General features: G+C 43.5%; 1 pseudogene; it reads left to right on the top strand.

Moving 5' to 3' along the window:
* Window positions 1–699: 699 nt before the first annotated feature.
* LOC119191376 lies at window positions 700–7554 on the top strand (annotated as a pseudogene).

Raw genomic sequence — 7554 nt, forward strand, 5'->3', positions numbered from 1 at the left:
AATTGTCAAATGTAAACAGATTATAAAATCTTGCAACAGAGGTTACAAGCATTCGACGTGGAAAGATAACAACTTTTTATATGAGAATCATAGAGTAAGTAATATACTACGTAAGAATGAGTATAGGGCCTATTATAATTCTCTTTGATAGGCCCTATGCCCTATTGTTATTGAAAATTTTGTCCTATTCCAAGGGGTAACTTGGAATAGGGCAAAATTTACAATAACAACACATATTTTTGTATACTATAAACATAAATAGATTACGTATGTATAGAAAGCTATTTTGTGTTTTTGGGTCTCTAAGTTGAAACCATAGAGTAAGTAATATACTACAGTCATTTCTGACCACCAATCATTTTCTCAAATAATATATGAATGTGATGGCGAACAAGTAAACGATTGTTTTGAAATGCACTATGTAAGCACTATTTCTACGTCGATAAAGTACTTCAAGGACGAGGTAGAAGATATTAATTATTTTTACACTATGTATCTCCTACAATGTATAAGAAATGAAATAATTACATATAACGAATTTTTTTACGCATAACCACCGAAATATCCACTTTATATTAGTACATACATAGGCAAAGCACCTATCATTCATAGATGGCGTAGCCATCTGACGTAAAATTGTTTTTGATACATATAGGCAATGGAGTGTAGCTTCTCTAGGTAATCTGTGGGCAATGGGCATTGGCGAGCTGTCAAAATTAGTTCCTGTCAAATCTAAAAACATTTATGTTGATGATTGTTAAAAGTGAACGTGAACAATTAAAATAATTATAATATAATTATAACTGGAGCATATAATAATTTACTTCTAACGGTAAAATGGTTTATATTGTGCTACGTATAATTCATGCAAAAATTATTTAAAATTTTGTATACTTATTATATCTGACTAAAGTGAATTAGTGTTGTAAAATTAACTTTCGAAAATGTCCTTCCTGCGCGGCTCGGAGAACTATGTGTGGTGCACGACGAGCGTGCTCGGGAAGGGCGCGACGGGCGCGGTGTTCCAGGGCGTCAACAAGAACAACGGCGAGCCGGTGGCGGTGAAGACCTTCAACCAGCTGAGTCACATGCGGCCGCACGACGTGCAAATGCGCGAGTTCGAGGTGCTGAAGAAGGTAAAGCACGAAAACATCGTGAAGCTGCTCGCCATCGAGGAGGAGCAGGAGGGCCGCGGCAAGGTCATCGTCATGGAGCTTTGCACCGGCGGCAGTCTCTTCAACATCCTCGACGATCCGGAGAACACGTACGGCCTCCAGGAGCACGAGTTTCTACTGGTTTTGGAACACCTCACCGCTGGTATGAAGCACTTGCGTGATAATAATTTGGTGCACAGAGATTTAAAGCCTGGTAACATTATGAAATATATAAATGAAGATGGCACCACTACATACAAGCTGACAGACTTTGGCGCTGCGAGGGAATTACAGGAGGAGGAGCAGTTTGTATCGCTGTATGGCACTGAGGAGTACCTACACCCTGATATGTATGAGAGGGCAGTGTTAAGAAAACCGGTGGGCAAGAGTTTTGGGGCCACTGTTGACCTTTGGTCGATTGGAGTGACATTGTATCATGTTGCAACTGGACAGTTGCCCTTCAGACCATATGGAGGTAGGAGGAACAAGGAGACCATGTTCTACATCACCACAAAGAAAGCCTCAGGTGTCATATCTGTAAGTGCTTTTTGTTCTCACTTCACTCAACACAAAATGAAATCATCAAAATCCTAGTTGATTGTGAAGAGTTTCCCTCTGCTTCTTTAAAGCTATCCAGAGGATAAGGTCCTGTATGCACCAAAAAGGCCTTACGCGTTTTGGTTGGTATGCTGGTATATGGGATTCAAGGATGTTGTTCAATGTTTGCTCCAATTATGCTATACTCTCCTAGAAAGGATAGTTCAGTTTAAAGCATAACTTCAATATAGATTTGAAGACATTTATTATTTATTATACAGGGCACACAAACAACAGAGAATGGTCCTATAGACTGGGCTAGAGACCTGCCCTCCCACTGCCAGCTGAGTGTGGGGCTCCGTAAGTTGGTCACACCCCTCCTGGCGGGGTTGCTGGAGGTGGACCCACACAGGATATGGAGCTTCGACAGGTTCTTCTCTGAGGTGCAGGTTGTGACTTCCACTAAACCAATGCACATATTCCATGTGAACAAAGCAACCAGTATAAAGGTGAGTCATTTTGTAATAGGGTATTTGACTATGTTTGATTTTTGTTATATGTAACAGCAATTAGTACAAAAAAGAAAACAGCATTAAAATCCGATAAGAAATGACGCAATAATTCAAATTTTAAATATTGCTATGTGTAGGAATGGGCGTGAAGTGGGGATATCACTGCATCTCTTTCTTTCAAGGCTCATCTTAATGCCCGCTAACGTCACATACTACTTTTTCGTCTCTTTCCCTTTTTTTAACACTCACCCCTACTAACAATTTCAATGGCTTATAACTTTGGAGTTCTCAACAGATTTCAATGATTTCTTTAATTTTAGAATTTATATAAAATTTATAACATATTTTATAAAAGTTATAGATAAAAATAAGTCAAATACCTGATTGGTAATAATTGATTCGTTGTTAATATATACAAGCTTAAAGAAATAAATGTTTTATGGTGGTAGAAAGTACAATTTGCTGGAAAAAGTGGATATATGAAACACATCACTGTAGTTACATCTGGGTGTGCAAGGGAGATAGTGAGACATTACACGGCTAGTGTTCCAATATTTAATTTTAATAACATTTCGGATGCTATTTTTATGATAAAATTAGAAAACGTGATAGGTACATTTTTGCCTCTGTTTGATATTTTTAGTTTTAAAGTACAAATAACAATAGACCTATATCTCTTAAGAGATAAACAGAGAATCAACTATGCTCTAGTTCTCTTTTATGCAGAATTTAGCCAAAAGGTAAGTATTATTTACAGTTAATCAGTATTGTGTAAGCATTGTCATGTTCCGGTTCGAAGGACCTCGAAACTAGTATACATATATAATTACTGCGTTTCACGCAACATATCATATAATACTCTAGAAGCGCAATGCAATGCTATAACATACTACTTTGTAGTTTAAAGAGCTGGTTGGTGTTTTTATTATTCACGAGTAAGATCAGGCGAGTGACTTTCTTGTCTCATTACTCAGTAGTATACAGCCTTTCCACTGTACAGTTGGCGGAGATTATATCTTTCATAAGGCATGCGGTGAAATAGTATACAAAGGTATCGATATCGAAGTTTGTTATGAAGTTAACGCAGTCATGCCTGGAATCCGGAGGCACGCCATTTCAATAATACTTGTTGTAATTATAGACGGTGGTTGCACAAGACCTTGTTACGGCTTGAGTCGCGACCTAGTTTCGTTTAGGAAACAATACACCGCCGAGCGCCGCCGCGCCGGCTCGTGTACTACTCTTTATTAGCGAATTTGTGGAATTGCTTTGCGTTTCATCGACGTGTCATTATTCTGTAACTACCTTGGCGTAGTTGTATTGTGTATGCGACACTGCTGAGGTCTCCGGTTTGATGTCCGGGTCGGCTATAGTGATATTGGGTTTTTATACTCGACACCAGTACTGAATCTATAGCGAATGTGGCTCATTCTCATGTATTTGAATTACACTGTTCATATCTACATTTATGTACCTTACTCTATATGCAACAAGGCGTCATAGCTGACGGGACAGTGGAGACAAGCATAGAACAGTTTATATTAGTAAAGCGGTAAATGTGGTGCCTTTCTTCTCGTTAGCCGGCCGCCCCGCGGGGACGTGGGAGGCGCCGCACGCAACACTTTCTCGAGGATTGCATGTAGCTGTCGAGTTATCGGCTTCATGTTGCGGCGGTTTATTTGTTTTTATGGGTTGTCAGAGACCTTCCCGGTTGGCATCAAATCGGGAAGTTACGATTTTCATTCTGTATGACAATTGAGTATTCAGGCGAATAATCTACATAATACACAATTTTAGTATTATAAAATAAGATGAATAAGGTAACGTCGATATATACGTAAGTAAATGGAAATTGTAATCAAATCTTCATTGGGTATAAATAAATAATTCCCATCTCAGATAACGGAAAACGCATAAATAACATCGTAAACAAATGAGAAATCTATGTCTTCATGACGCAAACTTGAGAAATCCACGAAGCGTGGAATATCGTGGCGAATGGCCTTCCTTGAAGTAATGTAATGCTCCATGCAGTCACATAACCACACAAAAAGCAAAATCATCCCTCTATACTCGAGAACGAGATGTAAGTCTTCAATCTGCTGCAATCTTCGAAACGTCGGCCGAAAATTTAATGCAAAAAACCGCGATAAAATCCAAAAACTAGTTTTACATTTAAATTAAACTATTTTACGGATATATTAAAACCGCGATAAAATCCAAAAACTAGTTTTACATTTAAATTAAACTATTTTACGGATATATTAAAACCGCGATAAAATCCAAAAACTAGTTTTACATTTAAATAAAACTATTTTACGGATATATTAAAACCGCGATAAAATCCAAAAACTAGTTTTACATTTAAATTAAACTATTTTACGGATATATTAAAACCGCGATAAAATCCGTAAAATAGTTTAATTTAAATGTCTAACATTCGCGTAAACATAAGAAAACTAGTTTTACATTATGAAACATAAATAATTATTAACACTAAACGGAATTTGTTCCAAAACTTCAAACCTCATAACGTCTCGTATTGCGCCACTTTCGCGTTGTCTAACCATTAGAATGTGTAACCTCAACAATTCCCGTATAAACAAATTGGCGAGTAGTTTGAAAATCTAAATGCCCATTACTTAAGACGTGTTTATTGAGGTCACAACAAACAACAGACATTATTCTAATATCAACTATTTTATTTTACAAATCTACTTCAAAATTAATTAAAATTTAAAATCTAGTAGTCGTGGTGGAAATATCATTTAATGGTTACTCTACCTCACTAATCTCAACACCTGATATTAGATGTTAAGTCTCAAACGGACGAGAAATTAAATTGTTTTTCAATTTTAAATAAAATAGTACTAACATGCTGTTTAACGAGAAATGTACGCCATATGGTGATATCTAGCTGGGAGGCCCTGGGGTCCACACGAGACATAATGTATTATTATATCCTTTAGCATATTTGTGTTCATTTGTCGACAGGTGTTCCTAAAGCCTGACGAGAAATACGAGCACCTACAGACATACATCTGCGAGCAGACGAGTGTGGTGGCGGAGTCCCAGATCCTGCTGTACCGGGAGCGGCTCCTGACGTCGGAGGTGGGCGAGGGGACGCCGGGCAAGGACTACCCCGACACCACTGCCGAGGAGCCGCTCATGCTCTTCAACAAGAACAACAATAACGTCGCAATGCCCACCGAGCCCGATCCACCTAAATTCCCCGTGTTTCCTAACATTGTTTCCGTGGAGAATGATGCTAGTCAAGCTAAGGTCAGTTCATAATATCTATACTTGTAGTTTATAATTATTAGTTGTTTAATTTTGTACATTAGGTATTTAACAGTCAATTGTTGTCTGCATCATATACTCGTATGCATTATGCAGTTTATTAATTGCGTAATGTGTTATTTAGTTTTGTTATTGTTTTACCAATAAACGAGGCAAGCTATTATTCGTTGAAATAGCATAATATAATGTGAGAGGTAGTAGTGTCAGTAATCAGTAACGAGTGTGTGCGACGCGCGTGTCAGACGGCGTGCAGCGTGGGCCACGTGATCAAGCGCCGCGTGGAGGCGCTGTGCGCGGCGTCGGTGCTGTGCGGCGCGTGCGTGGCGCGGTGGGGCGCGCTGCTGGCGACGCAGCTCGGCGCGGTGGCGGCGCGCGCCGACGCGCTACACGCACACGCCACCCTCACGCACGGCGCCGCGCGCACCCTCGACCTGGCCGCCGGGCTCGCCGCCGCGCTGGCGCCGCCCGCGCGACCGCACGCCGCGCCCGAGACCTGGGCGGCCGCCGCCGCGCTCGTCGCCGCCGAGGCCGGCTCGCTGCGGACCGCCGCGGGCGCGCTGCGCGAGAGGCACGCGCGCGGGCCGGGCCTGCGCGCCGAGTGGGACGCCGCCGCCGCGCTCGCGCCCTGCCCTACTGAACTCAAGCTGCATCTCAAGGCTAAAACACTCGTGGACAGGTCAGTTCATAACACCTCTCTCGTTATTCTATACATTTGGAAGTTTGGACCGATGAGTTTGTATGTGAATTGTGTGTAGACTGCGCGACTCGTGGCAGCACCTGGTGCGCGACCGCGCGACGCGCTCGCTTGACGGACAACGACGAGCAGTTCCACGTGCTGGAGCGCATCACGGTGGCGGAGACGGGCCGGCGCGCGCGCACCCTGCTGCAGCGCGCCGCGCCGCTCGCGCGCGCCCGGGCAGACGCCATCGCTGACTGGTGAGAGCACTATCATACTAATTTAATATTTGGCACGACTTTACAACCAAGAGTCAAAAAACAAATCTATAGCAAGTGATCACAATCGATTATAAAAACATTTGAACGAAGGAGAAAGAAGTAGAATAATGGAAACTTGGCAATATCACGCGACACACTAACCTGGACGTAACTACCATTTGCGATCGTTTGTGTAGGTATTTCAATTTATTCATTAACAAATTCATATTGTGTTCTCGTCACCACCAGGTATAAAGTAGCGCAGACGGTATACCTGCAGACCCAGATCCTAGACAAGGACGTGTCGAGTACGGAGCTGAAGTTGCTCACTTTAGCTGCCCGGTTACAGGACGCGGAGCATCGAGTTCGGGACGCCGTCAATGACGCGCAGGCCACGGTGAGAGGAATGCGGCATCAGTTAGCGAATATGTTGTAAATTAGAGACGGTTACGTCAATAATGTATGCAAATATTTCTAGCTAAATGCATCTAAAGCGGAGCCATGTGAGAAGAAAGCGCAGTGTAAAGCGGCAGCGGGTCGCGCGGGGGGAGTGGGGGGGGTGTCGGGCGCGGTGGCGGGCGCGGTGGGCCCGCGCGGCGCGGGCGTGCGCGCGCTGCTGGCGGCGCAGGAGGAGGTGGCGCAGGCGCTCGCCGGCAACTCCGCCCTGCTCGCCAGGCTCAAGCACGTGTCCGACACGCTGGCGCCCTAGCACTCGCACCCCGACCTCGCCGCCACGCGAGGCCGAGCCGACTCCGCCTCCACCTCCGCCTCCGCCTCCGCCTCGCTCTCCGCCTCCCCGTCCGCCTCGCTGTCGAGCTCGACGTCGGCGGGGCTGACGTCCGAGTCGGCCGCGCGCACCGTCATATACGAGTCGGCCAGCGACCAGGGGCCCTTCGAACAGGACGAGTGCATCAAGATCAGCGGCAAGTCCTCCTGCTCGGTGGTCTGACGCGGCGCGGGTCTGCTATTATCTAGTATACATTCCTAAAAGGCATTATAAAGACATTACTCTTCTCTGTGAGCAGACTTAGCAAGTTGGTACATTCAAATATTAAAATTATCTATACTATTATATAAAGCTGAAGAGTTTGTTTGTTTGTTTGTTTGTTTGAACG

Source organism: Manduca sexta, unplaced genomic scaffold, assembly GCF_014839805.1.
Source record: "Manduca sexta isolate Smith_Timp_Sample1 unplaced genomic scaffold, JHU_Msex_v1.0 HiC_scaffold_1423, whole genome shotgun sequence".
Lineage (NCBI taxonomy): Eukaryota > Metazoa > Arthropoda > Insecta > Lepidoptera > Sphingidae > Manduca > Manduca sexta.